This window comes from Perca fluviatilis, chromosome 7 (assembly GCF_010015445.1).
Source record: "Perca fluviatilis chromosome 7, GENO_Pfluv_1.0, whole genome shotgun sequence".
In the NCBI taxonomy this organism is placed as follows: Eukaryota; Metazoa; Chordata; class Actinopteri; order Perciformes; family Percidae; genus Perca; species Perca fluviatilis.
Genome location: NC_053118.1, coordinates 32,560,472 through 32,575,900, shown reverse-complemented (window position 1 = coordinate 32,575,900; position 15,429 = coordinate 32,560,472). Strand labels below are relative to the sequence as shown.

The following is a 15,429-nucleotide window of genomic DNA, read 5'->3' as shown; positions in this document are numbered from 1 at the left end:
AATATCACCAGTTTTAGCTATTTGGCGCTTTGACCTTATTGTGGTTTTGGGGAAAGCAAATACACCAGCCTTCTCAATCAAGGATCAATACAGTATCTCAAAATACTATCAGTGTTTGTCTGACAGAGACAATCAATGCAACTCCAGCAATATCCCAGACTGTATATATTTCCCAATAAATAAAAATAAAAATAAAAAACGCACAATACTGTGGGTCGTTAAGATGAATGCAGGAAATAATGACATATTTATGTGCTGTAAAACCAAGTTCACATCCTGTGAGGCTCAGATTGGCCCACAATAACGGAGAGAGAACGGTCTGCCACTGTCTGTTAATGGCCCTCAGTTATTACACCCATACCTGATTGTATAAGCCAGTGCAGGTCATAATTTTCTAGTGTTTTTCCGAAGCGGCACAAAGACTCTCGAGAGCTTTCAGTCACCGCTCTGCCTCACACACCCAGGTAGACAAATAGACACGTAGACGTGCTTTTTGCAACACAACCGCATTGTTTTTCTGGGGCGAGCATTGTCCCCATGAGCTCTTATTTGCAGCGATTTGACAGTGCGAATGTTCACGTCGGGGCTATCTCTTTCAAAGCGGCACTATTGTACTGTGATCCCTTTTTTGGCTGGCCGTGCGTATGTGCGACACAAGGCCATTGTAGGGTATTGTGCGTCAGTCAAAGTGAATGGAATCCCACCACTTTTGCATCGCTCTCTGCTGACAGCGGGGAAACAATACAGGCCGGTTTGGTTAGAAGGTTGAGGATATAAGAACGAGGTGTAGAACTGAATCGCTGGCATCGCGTGGCACGAGGGCCCCGTTGTGGACAGCCATTTTCTGCCTGTCATTACTGATGACACAAAGACGTATCAAAGGGGGTGAAATGGGACCGAACAGCAGTCAATGCGGGTGCACAAGCGTGAAACATGATCAGACCGCCAAGTTGAATAGAGGTATTATCGTGCCAAAAATGTGAGAGAGGGAGAGACGGAGGCAGACGGAGACTGAGTGGCATTGCTTTCATATCTTGTCACCCACTCACTTGACAATACTGGCACTGTGTTCTTCCCACCATAAGTGAATTGTACTGAATTTTCAACCATAAGTTTGCTGCATGTTTTGGATGTATGAACATTTGTTCATGGCCCACATTCTTAACATGGAAAAAAAAAAAAGATCTTGCATACCAAACGAAAACATCAGGAAGCTCTTGGTAAACTCTGCCCTCTGTCTTAATTTGCACACATTTACAAGCAAATGTACTGAATCAAACTCTCATAACTGCATGATGTGATTGACAGCCACTAACTTACTACTTAAGTAATTTTTTTGTAAGTTTTATGAAGTATTTTTCATGTTTTTTTTTAACCCTGTTCTACACCCCACCACCTGTTGGCACAGACCTAGTTTTGGCACCGGTGTTTTCAGCTACCACATTAAGGAAACACTTCTCCAAGTCAGTGCCACACTGAGAATGCAGCTGTCTCAGTTTGTTTTATTATTTTTTTTTATTTTGTATTAATACTTTTGATATTTCAGCCTTTTGCATAAAAAGCTCAGACAGGAAAGCTTCGGAAGAGAGACGAGACATGTGACAAAGGTCCCGGTCTAGATTTAAATCCAGGGTGTTGCAGGTATCTGAGCCAGCTGGGTCACCAGGATGCCCCCTGTGTATACTTCTCGTCTTTGCCCTCCGATAAACTCCAGTTGACCTCTCTCACTGTTGGCCCCGAGGGCTGCGGTCTTTGTCAGTACCCTTATTCTCTCCTTCTTTCCTTTTCTTCCTCCTGGTCCTCCCGGAGTTGTGCTCCTGCTCAATGTTAAATGAGGGCAAGGCCACACTTGGATGTGCTGTTACAAATTGGCACAGAGGAGGCAGATGGTGATGGGGAGGAGACTGGTTGTCATGCCATTTGCTGCAGCGACAGGAATTGATCTCCGTGCCACGGAGCAACCACACATGCTCCACTTGTGTAATCTTGACTTTGGTTACCCCCATATGCACAAACGCACACACAGATGCACACGCCGCAGCAAACTCTGACACACATGCCACCCTGCACCAGCCTTCCGTCCCCATTAGTATCAATGATGTGTGCAGCGGAGGCGCTTGCTAACTGTCAGAGGCTCTCTGCTTGGAGGGGCCAAGGGATGCTGAGGGATTTTGACAGAGAGACAGAGCTCAGACTAATGGTAGGCTGGTGGGACCCTGGGAGCCGCGACACACAGCCTACTATAGAGACGCATACCATCACTGACGTACCGTACATGTCAGCAGGCTGTGCATGTGCTGTAAGCAGGCTGTTCAATTCACAGAGCTGTTGTCTTACTAAGGTTTACCCATGAGACTTTGCTACAGCTTGACTAAAATCCCCATGGGTGTTTTTCATTGCAACATGACTTCTGGTAAGATCGTAGTTTGTCTGACAGGACTGGCATCGCTCATTAGACGGTTTCCCAGGGAGGGGAAAATGTTCTCCAATTGGGTTTTCTTTACAGCTGGGTTGAGCAGGGATTTAAAAAAAATAAAAAAAGATACAGCCATCTTCGCTTAAATCATGTGGGGTTGTAACAGGAAACCGTATCTTAGCTCACAGGAGTTGACAAACTTTCTAAAAGGGCACCAAACAGAAAGTGCTTTACTCGCTAATGTTGGATCTCTTGAGCCTTTGCCAGAAAGATTGACCGGGCAGGTTGATGAATGTGAGCTTGCTGAGGTTTGTCCTAATGCGGGAACACAAAACCGTTTACAAGCTTAGCTCAACAGCAACACCAGCTCAGCGATAGGGCGATAATTGGACCTCAACGGATGTCATGGTAATAATTTTCAGTTTCAGTTTTCTCACATTTAATAAAGTGTGTGGAATTGTATGATTAAGTGGAAAAACTACACTGAACTGCATTACATTGAATTGTTGACCTGGCAAATGAGCAAGTCATCCCCTCGAGTCCTGGATTTTAAATCTGTAGATGAGCTCTAATTTGAATGAATACGATCAAATCTAGATAAATGGAAATTGTAGAGATCGATATAAAGATTTATGGATCTGGAAATTGAAAACACCCTCCTGCCCCCTTCACCGTCTCCCAGTTAAATCTGGTCCGACTGCAGTCCAGTGAAGACACTGTGCTTCATTGTGCTAACAGTAACACCGTTTAAACTTATGAATCTCATATTTGAGTCTATCTGGCTCGTATAACTAGTCTAAAAATCCTCCTGTTGTTTTCCAAAGCCAAGCTTGCAAGGTTTGGCCAAGCCATTTGGTAGAATGTCTTAATGTCTGCTGGCTGCCTCAGTAAAGCAGCACAGACGTTGGTGGATTCAAAATGCCACTGGGTTTCAAGTTACCACATCGATCTTAAAGGGATACTTCACCGATTAGCATTAAGCTTTGTGCCAGTAGAAACCAGGTAGTATTTTTGAACGATCGTGCTTCCCTCCCTCATGTCCCCCTGATGCGAGAGATAGCTGTATTGTGTGTCTGATGCAAAAATTGTCATTTTGCGTCATCGGAGGCTTTTTTTCATTCAAAAATACTACCTGGTTTCTACTGATACAAAGCTTAATGCTAATCGGTGAAGTATCCCTTTTAATGTAATTGCTGTGTTTGTGAATACTGAGCCATGATAGCTTCCATTTGTAGCTTAACAAATAACACTCGTAAGTGAACATCACCAACTCTTTTTTTTTTTTTTTTTATATAGAGTAAGAACAGAGAGCACCAATCCGCCTAGTCGGGATTAATCATAAAAATGCAGGTTGTTAAATGAAAGGGGTTTATTAATGGATCCTATTCTCTTTTCATTAAAAACCTGCGTTTGTTCCGTGGGCGGGACGATGGGATAATTGCTGGATTTAGCTCTCCTCACCTGGAACGTGACAGGATAACTTTCCCACGGTTGCTTAATATTCAGTGAACCTGCGAGCCCTAAGCAGGGGATATCGATCAGCAGATGTGATGTATTCCCTGCCTTCCTGATGGGGATCTGCAGAGTCATCTGTGTGGGAGTTGTGATGCTCCCTCAGCACCTCAGAGAAATCCTAAAAGATACATGAAGAAAACCTGAGAAAACGCATAATCAAAATTCTCAAATGGTATGAACCCTTTTCAGCACTTTTCCTCTCAAGCCGTGAAAAGAACAATTTTTATATTGATCCACATTTTTTCTGGTATTTAACAGTGATCTGATGAGCTTTAGAATTACAGAAAGAACCATATCGACTTTTCCTCTGAAACATGCCTTTCAGGCTTCTCTTTTGGATTTCAAAGAAACTTTCTGCTGACTTTCGTGTTCATCAGCGGCTAATTATCCTAACATGGGAAAGCTGAAGTGATGCAACTTCTTGGGGCTAGTTAAACATGCCAGCGTAGCAAAAGAAAAAAACTCCCACAGCATGCAATGTTTTACGAGTTGTCCACACGCTATTAGACATCGGAGCCGCTGGACAGGAGCCAGTTTGTTACAAGAACACACACAAATGTGATTGCGTGTCCACGCTCGAACACAGACAGCAAGCTGCGAGGAGAAAAACGGCTCTTGCTTGGTGATAACAGCTCTTTCACTGTCAGCACAAACAATCTGCAGGCCTCGCTCCCCATAACCAGGACTAGTGTTTACATTTGCCACATTCACAGGGAAACAGAAAAGCTCCCAGAACATGGAGTGCAAAAACAAATCTGCAGCTGAGTTTAAATAAATCATCTCCCTGTAATGGGTAAGAAATCCCTCCAAAAGAGGATAACTGCTTCCACAATGTCAGCAAACACGGCTGCAGCCCTACAGCACAGCACTCAGCCTAAACATCTGCGTCAGGAATAGGATTCAGGTGCTGTCGATGGGTGCTTTACTTTAACCTCAATCCTCCCGTCCCTAAACAGTAGCATCCCCGTGCTCAGGTTTGAAACATTTAGTAAATGTGGATAATGAGGGTGGAATCACTTGTTGAGGTGAAAGTCAGGAAGCCCTCCAAAGCCGATTCCAGGCTGTTTATAATTACAATTTAAATGAGCAAAGGGTCAATTTTTGTCTTAAACAACACGTAAAGGTCACAAAATGGTGAATCTTATTTTAGAGTGGGTCTCAAATTAGGCTTAATTTATGGTAATGTTCTATGCTATTGAATAATGTTTACTTTGAGGGCCAAAACCCAAATTAATTCAATTATAATAAACCTCATATATTTGCCCATTAAAGTTCTGTCAGTTTTACCCTTCAGATAACTCCTGTGCACATTAAAATTGATCTGTTTGGACACTTGGCTGGGATCCAAAATGTCTCCTTGAGATGGAACAGGATCTTTGTTTTTTAGCTTTTGGCTGTTTGCACAGCTCGCTGCACGTGCTTGCCAAACTGAAATGGTGAGGCCAAAACGGGTGGACACGGATATTATTTCTGCCACAAATTAGCTTTGGATGAGATTATAAAAGCAGTTGTATAGGTTATTTGTAACATCACATTAGCCCTTTTTCTACTGTAGTATAAACCATATGCCTGAACATAGTTACAGGCTACAGATTCAGTTACTATTTACTTGTTTTCCAGTGTGTTCGGTTTGTCTCCGATAGGATTTATCCAGAAACAATTTGAGCGCAACAGAAGGGGACAGTCTTGCACAGAAATGCACTCTTTACCCAAACCGAGAGAGAAGAATTGTGCTGTGGACAGTATCAGAATGCATTTTGCAAGGCAGCAATAGATGTAGCAATCTGAAGCCAAGCTAGAGTCAAAAGACTTGGAAGGGAGAGGCTCAAGCAAGCCTCCAGTGTTTTTAATGACAGAATGTGCTCAGTCATTGAGAAGACTGATTAAAAGCCCTTTGTGTCATGGTCCGGGCGGCAAGAGCATATGGCCAAAGGGCTTAAGCACAGAGAGAAGACATCTGCAATACCAAATCACTGAGACAGAAGCGAGGAAATTAAATCGCAGAGATTAAAGTGAATCTCTTCCAGAGAAAAGCCTCATTTGTGAATGCCACCAGTGAGTTGTTATACAGTTAAACGCATTTGTTAGAGAATAGGTTTACAATTTTTAAAAAATCCTACAACAAAATATACACTTTATTCGTCTAACTCAGATTGCTGAAGCCTCATAGTAGCCTCTGAATTTCTTAAGAGCAAGAATGAACCTATATACACCCTACAAGGTAACACATCAGCAAGGCGGTAACAGTGTTGTATTATTTTAGTTGTAAATATGTCAGCAACTGCTTCAAGATACCAGTCTTTTAGTGTGCCCCCGTGGGCTGTAGATGGTTTACATATGTTTACAGTGTTGTTGTTTTTTTTAAAGCCTTTCCATTTCCTTTATTCTGCTAAAAGGGATTCTGGGTCTTTTTTGCATGTCCTTTTTAAAAAACAAACCAAAAAAAAATACATTTGTTAGGATTTTGAATGGCAGCCAGGCCACTAAGGAAAAATAAATTCAAGGCACCAACAATGTTCACAGTGTACATTGGAAGAGAGTAAGTGTTTCTGGGTCTTGGGTGTGTGCTATGATGCTTTGTCAAACACTTTACATAAGCAAACATCAAAACGATAAGTTGTCGTCACGTGTGGTTTAGCATTAAGGCAAAGTGCTTTTTTAAAGGGGTGATAGAATGATGATATAGGGTGTTTCACACTGTTCCTTATGGTCTCCTAATGGGGTATGTAACATTGGTTGGGCTGAAAATGGCCTGGTTGATATTTTATTGGCACTTATGCTTCCCTGTGTTTTGGCCCTATTTGTAACAAGAGCTTTTCTTCCAAATACGGTATGCTCATGAATATTTAGATGAGCTGCACACTGATTGGTTGAGCAAATTGCTATACACACACTAGAGACGCGCGCTGATTGGTTGATTGAGAAGCGACAGGATCTCATATTCCAAACACTGCAATGTTTCAATACCAAATTCACTTCTGAGACTTTTTTATGCGAGAAATCAACTATATAAAGCTCAAATCGTTTTGTCGTTTTACGAAAATTGATGGCTAATTGCAGATTTGGTAAGACGTGTCGGACTTTAGGAGCTCCACACAGTCTGACGAAAAAGCGGCAGCCTGCTGGGCTCCATACCCAGGGCAAAGTCACCCTTTGTGGATTACTGCACTACAGGGCTCGGCGGCCGGCTGGGGTATTGAGCACCGGGCCACCGGCCGAGCTCAATCGAGCTCACAGCAGGCCGGGGTCTGTGACGGAGGACAGGCAGGGCGGCGATGTAGCAACCCAGGCAGCACCGGCCGCTGAACTCCGACATACAGTCGGACAAAATTTGCAATTAGCCATCCATTTTCGTAAAACGGCCCATATTTGAGCTTTACATAGTTAGTTTCAGAAGTGAATTTTGTAATGGAATAGCAGAGATCTGCGTGACCTAGATTCAGAAGACTACCTGATCTCAGGTCAGTTGTGTAGCCTATGTAAATGTTGGGGCGTGACCGTTTTATTAATACATCCATGAGCGTGACAAAGGTACAGGTTTTGAGATGCCTACGTAAGCAACCAGCTTTGTTGAGATTCGTCCGTTTTCAGCAGCAGTTTCAAAATGAGATTTTCATATTAAAGGGGTGTCAATGGGATTTTGAGCTTATATGTATGTCCTATTTACCCACCGAACTATCTTTATTCAACTATGACGGGGTAAAATCGGTTTTGCATTCTATCACCCCTTTAAGATCAGATTGCAGCTCCACATATACATTGATTTTGTTCCAGATACAAGTGTACCTTAAAATGCATAATGACCAGCATTTAAAACTCGGCTGCTGATAAATATGTCTTCATGTCAAAAACAAATAAACTTAAACCGAGGTACTATAGAAATATAAACTGTAAATATGTATTTCTAAGCACTGAAGCTTCACAAATTATGCAAATGTATTCCTTTGGTGTAACCTGCAAACCCTATCATTGTCCCTCTGGATAAAGTACTGATTTTGTTTTTAGCTTTTGCTTTAATTGGCATGTACAGATTTCTCAGAAACCTTACAGTTCTAGCAGTCCGTTAAATACACCAGAGACCTTCCCTAGAACTCCAATCTTTCTGACTACCTGTCTCTATGTTTACCTTTCTATTTATTATTCTGCCTCTCCAGTCTTTGTAGACTTGCCCCGAAAGCTTGTATCTCAGCTTGGCTTTTAAGTTTTTTTTTTTTTTTTTTCGCTAGATTTTACAGCTCTCTGAATAACCTCATTGCTGTTCTTTTTGAGCCAAGTGATGGTGTCAATTATTGAAAGAGGATAATTTGTTATACCTCTTATAGAGGTTCATCCGTACCCAGCGCTTTCTGCAGTCCTGAACCAAAGGGCAACGTGCTGCCCGCTCCGCAGAGGCTCGTACATGATGAAAAATATGCAGCGATTTAGCATCAAGGTCATTGTGGCGGTGCGTTTCTCAAGAGGGCTGAAAAGTCATCTGCGGAGTGAGCAAATAAGGCCAGGTGGCTGATGAACTCCAGGAATAGTTTGACAAAACCCTATCACCAGTGACAAATTAAAGTGTCAGCGCCCGCCCTACACGGCATCACATTTCCTGTGTTGTTCCGTGATAAGCCCCGCCGCCGAAGTGATCCAGCAGCACATGGCTGTCTGCAGAACAGTCTGAGAAGGCTATGAGGACAGAGGTACAGTAACTGGAGACCCAGGCAGATGCTCGTCTCGGAGTATTGATTGGGCCAGACGTCCAGACGACTGTTAGAGCCACTGAGGCAGGCCTGACGGCTACCTCCTCCTCCATCCTCTCTGCAAATGAAAGGGAAATTAATTTTTGAAAAATGTGACATGACATACTGTCACGTAGCGCCAGCAGATAAAGGAATAGGTTTCCTTTGTACATATATCCCTTTGCTATCACACATGTAAACATGCCATGCCTCCATTGTGTCTGTCAGAGACACATGCAACTTAAAAATGTGTTTTCACACAGTGCTTATGTCGCACAGCATGTGTCCTTGTGTTTCTCCTGTGGAGGCTTTGTGTCACACTAACCTCCTGGCTGCCACAGCTCCGTGGAGAACTGTACAAAAAAATGGCTGGCTACATAAGAACTTGGCAGAGAGGCTAAAAGGATTGTTGTGGTGTGGGTGTTAATCCAGTTTTAAGGCTAAGATTTATCATTACTGCGACATAGGAAAGTGATCGGTTGTTGGTCATTGTCTCAAAACACACAGCTTGATGAATCAGGCATTTAATAAAGTAACTCATTTAACATGCAGGTAACGTTGGGACTCAATAATTCATTTAAAATGCATGTTGACATTATTTTTCACTACAAAAAGCTATGACTAAATGTGATTTCAGTTGGACTTTCAGAAACCTTGTGCCCGCTTATCTCTTACGAGAGCTGTTTACACTTCTGTCTACATCAGCATGTATAGTATATAAGGGTGTCACCGAAATTAAGTCACAATCTTGAATACAAAATTAAAATTAAAAAATGGAATCGTCGATGCTGCCACACCCCCATGTCCCGTCCGGTCGGCTTGCCAAGTGGGGGGAAAAAAACACACACGTGTAGCCTGCTCGAAGTAGCCCATTTCCTGATTGACAGTCAACCTCCTCTAATTTAGCTACACCCAGTCAAAAGTTAGCATGGCAACTGCAGATGCAGGAGACCCATTGACAGAACTTGAACTCCCTCCTCTTTCACTGAAGTCGCCGGTGTGGAAGTATTTTGGATTTCCAGTGAGTTATGTTAGCAATGTCTGCTTTGTCGACAAAAAAACCCACAGTTTACAAGCTCTATGCGCGTGTACCATATTCTTCCACTGGCAGCACGTCTAACATGGCAGTTAGTCTGTGTTCAAATAATCAATTCTAAATGATTCAACCCTTATACAGCTGGCATACATATAAGATAGCTTTATATACACCAAGACAGCAATGGCTACCAACAAGCTTGCATTACGTAAACTCAAAATTCAGACCTATCAATCGTGACGTCAACATTTCCCAGTCAGAAACACTAAATCATGCCTGTTAAATGGTATTGAGACTGCCAAGACATGTGATCGATACAGCTGTTGCATGAGAACTGAAGACCTTTGACCATGTCTGCCAGAGGGCTCGATGCATCATCTGAAATGCCCTATGTATACAAGCATCCCAACAGAAGCGCGCACTCTCTCTCTCGCTCTTATACACAGACACATTCAGCCTCTTGTCAAGGCAGCCGCGAGAGTAATGGCCCCAGGTCTCCTCCAGAACACGGACTAATGAGAATCTCAAATCCGACAAGCAGAGTGCATTTATCACGTACACACACTTAATGACGCCACCACCCAGGCTCAACAGCACGCTCACGCCAGTATCTAGCCCCATTATAGATGGCCCCGTTTGTCCCATCGCTTTCTTATTATTATTATTATTATTATTATTATTATTATTATTATTATTATTATCATAGCTGCGTGGTCAAACCCAGTGGAAGGATGAAGAGGGAGGAGGAGAGGGTGGGGAAGAATAGAATCAGAGGCAGTGGTACATCTTCTTGCAAAAGAGAGCTTTTTTTTTCTCCTGTGAATTGGTCTATTCTCAACTTCTTTTATTCTCTTTGTGTCAGCTTCACTCATGTCTCTAAGAACCTAAAATGCAGATGACTCGGGCTCAGGAATGGTGAGGCAGCCGACAGATGAATCCTACATGCGCTGCTTTGATCTAGCGCTACGAAGTGTTGTTTTTTATTTGTGGGGTGACACGAAGCTTTTCACAAGGACTCCTGACTCGAGAAACTTTAAAGACGCGTCTGTTAAGGAAACATGGACTTTCAAATGATTAGACATCTGGCAGGGGATATTAAACTATATTCAGTGATTCAGAGTAAATTGGTGACCATTTCAGGCACGATTCTTATATTATCATACCTCTTTATCTTGAATCACAAACTCAAGATGTAGTAATTCAGTAGGTACTAATGTCAATGTAGACGTAATGACATCCTAACTACAATGCCTCTATAATCCTCAGTGTCCATTGCAGGGATCTTTATGTTATGCTGTATGGTTTAGGCCCTAATTAGACAGACTCCTAAGCAAGCCCTGCCGCCTCTAATGACTGTTGGGGATTTAGACAGCGATAAGGGCTTATCCTTCTTAAGTGCTGGATAGGCTACATTAGCCAAACTGAGATCCAGGCCGTGCTTTCACACACAACCCATTAGACACATGCAGGAACACAAGCAGCCAGCAGTCTTAGCAACACTTTAGTGCTGCTGAGTAGGGCTGTGCAATTAAAAGTTTAATCACGATTACGATTTTGGCTCCTTATGATCACAAAAATGGAGTAATGGAGAAAAACGATTATTTTGCACATTACATTTGGCAAGTAAACTCTTATTTTGTCTTGTGTTCTGAATGAGAGAAAAAAAAATTTCAAACCGGAAAAGTATTAAGGGAAATTCCACAGTTCAAGGGGTTTTCCCTGTTGATTTATTTAACTGTTTAAGTTCAACAAATGCAACATCTTTCCAAAATTGAATGAGTTATTGTGTTTAAATAATTGCGATTTCATGATTGACCAAAAATAATCGTGATTATGATGGGTTTTTTTTCCCATAATGGAGCAGCCCTACTGCTGAGCCGGTAAAGGCCCCGACGATGTCAGAAGAACGATGGACAACGGTGATTGATGCCTCAGATGCCGCCTCAGATCAGATCAGATCTGTCAGATTTCCAACTGGGTCTTATGATTAGTCATTTTATTTGTCAATTCAGGACACGGTATGCTTTCTCCAACTCGAACCTCCCAGCCATAGGCAACTGGTACAAGCATAGCAAGAAAAATCTGTTTTTACAACCAGCATGCGAATGCTACTTTTTTATATTTACCCATCTGAGACTGCTGCAAAGGGACTAGATTAGATGGTTATCTTAATAAGTGTTTATGCTTCAAAAAGTTTCATTTTGGGACAAATACTTTGTAGCTTTGATAGACTTGGCTCTCAGAACATTTCATAATCCTCTGTCTACTAAGGGAGTTCGATATTTGCAATCGCTTTTGATTCTTAAGTCTCGAAAAATTCCAGTAATTTCTCTTAGCAGAGAGAATGTGCTGAATAATTTTTTTTCTTTAGAAAAAATTCAAATGTACTCTCCACAAGATGGATTAACAGAATGGGTGCCGCACTTTTGTTGTCGGTAGAGTTGTCCATGGCAACAGAATCTAAGATAGTTAAAGTACTTAATTAATCCCAATGGAAAAGTGCAGGCAATCATGAGGGTGAAGCCCAGGAACGGCCAGACAGTTTTATACATGATATGTTTTGTCTCATTTGACTACTTTGACTGATCATTCAAGTAATTTAGCACCGTTGATAATTGGGCGCCGCCCTGTGATGCTCAGTGCCGATGAAACAGGACCTGCCAGCCTGAATCTGAGTGGTGGAATTGATTGTCTGGCTGATTCCAGACCAGTGAGCTGTGAGACGCTGTCATTCTCCCCCCCCCCCCTCCCCCCACCTTCCTTTTCCTCATTTAGATTTACTGTCTTTCCAACTGTCACTGTTCATGTCCCATTTCTCCGTTTCATGCCCCAGCTCCTACTATCTTCCTCCCATGTTCCATGGCACAGTGTAGCCTTTGATGAGGTGAGAGGCGCCACGCTCTTGCTTGGCGCATGATTGCCTATGGCCATTGACTTTTCTTGGCAGAGACGGAGTTGTTAGAGCTATAAAATGAGATAAACCGAGCTTGAAAGCTTCTGGGTCTTTCGCTATGTGTTTAGATGATATCATCAGCGTGAGACAGCGGTAATAAAAGTGAGGTCAGCTGCCACCGTGGGCTACTGCCCTGAAAGGTAGCACTGGCCTGATAAGACTGCTGTCTCTTTTCATTTCACCTCTTAAGGCTTCTGGTGTGGGATGAAGCTGACACGTGAATGTCGGGTTTGAGCATAAAAAGGCTGTAATAATTGGATGCATGCATCCACGTACGGAGTTTGTCCCAAAGACAATGATAAAGTGTTTAATCTTCCCAGGAACAGCGAAGCACACAGGCATGATGATGCCATTATCTCTGTGAGGCACTCTCGCCGAGAAGCCTCACTCTTACCCTTGATTTATATTTCCCTTCATCAGCATCGACCACTCAGATTGCAAAAATCATTCATTTATAAAAGCAGGGCTCACTGCTTTTGTTCTTGTTCAACTGAAATTCACCAAATGTACTCTTGTCACACATTCCTGTGGTAGCTCCTCTCCCCCCCCACTCCTCCTTATAATCTTGTTGGGGTAATGTGACAGGGATGGATCTTCTGGGTGACTGCTGTGTGATTGCCTCTGCTAACAAGGGATAAAGGCAGTGGAAGAATCTTCACAGCTATTTATCCTCCTTTGATCAATTCTCAACTACTCTGCCTTCATGTGTTTTATATTTTTAGTAGTAATCTCTGTTTTGGCACAGTGCGACCTATTCTTTTGTCAGGACGAACAGAAATAAGCATCATAGTGAAATAAAACACGCGATTGGTGAGGGGAAACTAGGTATGTGATATCTTATCCCTTCAGCGCTTGTAGAGATACCTCATTTAAATGAGCCAAACTTTGGAGATATGCTACTCATAATTCACATTTCGTGGAGAGGGTATAGAAGTGCCGGTAGATTGATAATTCATTCAGGATGTCTTTCAAAATAGGAATTTGCAAAGAGTTTGAAATGCAAACGGTGCAGCAAGCTAATTGGTACCACAGGGGAGATAGAGATCAAAGAGCCTCTGTGTTAATAGAGAAGTCTCGCTCTCTTTTTGTACACTGCCGTGAACGGACACAAAGCCACCGTGAAGTCCTCAAAGTGGCGGTTCTCAGCTGGAGCATCCCTAGCAATTGCAACGAAAAAGTTACATTTGTTTCCACGTAGTTTATCACCGGCATTCATTGGTCTTTCCAAACCAGGTGAATTCAAAGGAAACCTATGAAGAGTTGCTTGCCCAGGTCCTTTCAGTTTCTCTACATCTGTTGTTAGCGGCTCGAACCCTTATATGGCATGTAAATGTGTTTGGCCAGTTTTTTGCTTTGATCCAAGCTGACAGTGGTCTCTTAGCTTTGGATTAGTCTGAAAGCCCATCTCCTGGCAAGAAGAAAGATTCACCATTTCGCTCTCCCATCTATGCCCCTCGATATATTAAAGCATTTTACGCTGAAAATATCACCCTGCCTGGTCTGTTGAATATCTGCTACATCCAGGTAGCTTGTGCCTCTCTTCATGCTCTGTATGGGGTCAGCAGTTCTGTGTGAATTATGACAGGCTCAGGCAGCACAATAGTGTGTAAAGTGTTTTGGGACAGGAGATTATATCATCGCTTTTCTCCTTTTTATACCAGCTCTTTTTTTCCCATTGTTTTAGCAGAGCAGACAGCAATGTACTGCATTAGAACAGGGGTGTTGTATTTCCATGATGTACAAACAGATCAATCAGTTTACAGGGTAGAACACTGATTTCACTTTTCAAAATACCTGTATGTTATTTATTGCATATCATCCTCACTGATGTTTTTAATTTCACAGAAATTCCGGCTGCCGTTGAGCCCGATTTTTCATGGGGCTTAGTGCTGCATGACATGAGATGATGTGATGTTGATTTCAATTTCCATACACAGTTGTATTAAGTAAATGTCTTTGCCAATGAATGAAATAACACAGCTGCCCTTGGTTCATTGATTCCTTTTGCAATTTCACTCTGGAAACTTCACTCAAACACTTTCTTACCCACCTCTAAATGTTCCCAAGAGGTTGTCCTCCAGTCAATAAATTGGCTAACTTCGGCTCTTGGGTCAGGTTAGAGTCCCTGAAATAGAAAGGTAAAATGAAAACGCACAAAATACAACAAACAGCCTGCTTTCCACTCTTGCTCTGCATTTCGCAGCAGTAGCCTCGGGAGGTATCCAATTATGACGCCCTTGAGGGAATGACAGTGCTTGGATTTCTGTCAATACAGGGTTCAGGTAGTGTTTCTCAATAACATTCTGAATTATTGATGACAGAAAGATTGAGAGGAGAAGGGGGTAGTTAACATTCACTTTTATGTATGCAGAGAAGACAGAGAGATGAGGGAGAGGGTCTAGCACAATTGCTGCCCAGCATATTTTAAAATGATCTGTTTGATTGGGGGACCCCAAGGTAATACTCGTTTTAAAATGCTATAAGGACTGCAGAAGATTGAAGGTGCATCCTGAGTGACAGAGAGCACAGACTGGTCAGGAAATTATAGGCCTCTCTGAAGATGAATCTGAATAATTAACAGGAGGCAGACGGAGAGGATTCCTCTGGTGCATGCCTGATCCTTCTTTCACTGATAGCCCTCTGGGCTTTTTTTCCCGCCCATTGCAAATAGACATGAAGACGATGGATGATGCCTGCTGCGGTTTTGCAGATCGATTAGAGAACCGTCTCACTGTCTGAGTCCTGCATAGATCCCTCTGTGTGAAGTCTGGCCAACTCGCCGTCTGTA

At 42.6% G+C, this 15,429-nt stretch overlaps 1 protein-coding gene across 7 annotated transcripts in view; it reads left to right on the top strand.

The window, feature by feature from the left end:
* sema6e (sema domain, transmembrane domain (TM), and cytoplasmic domain, (semaphorin) 6E) overlaps positions 1–15,429 on the top strand; it is a 164,326-nt gene that overhangs the window by 69,069 nt on the left and 79,828 nt on the right. The window lies entirely within an intron of this gene.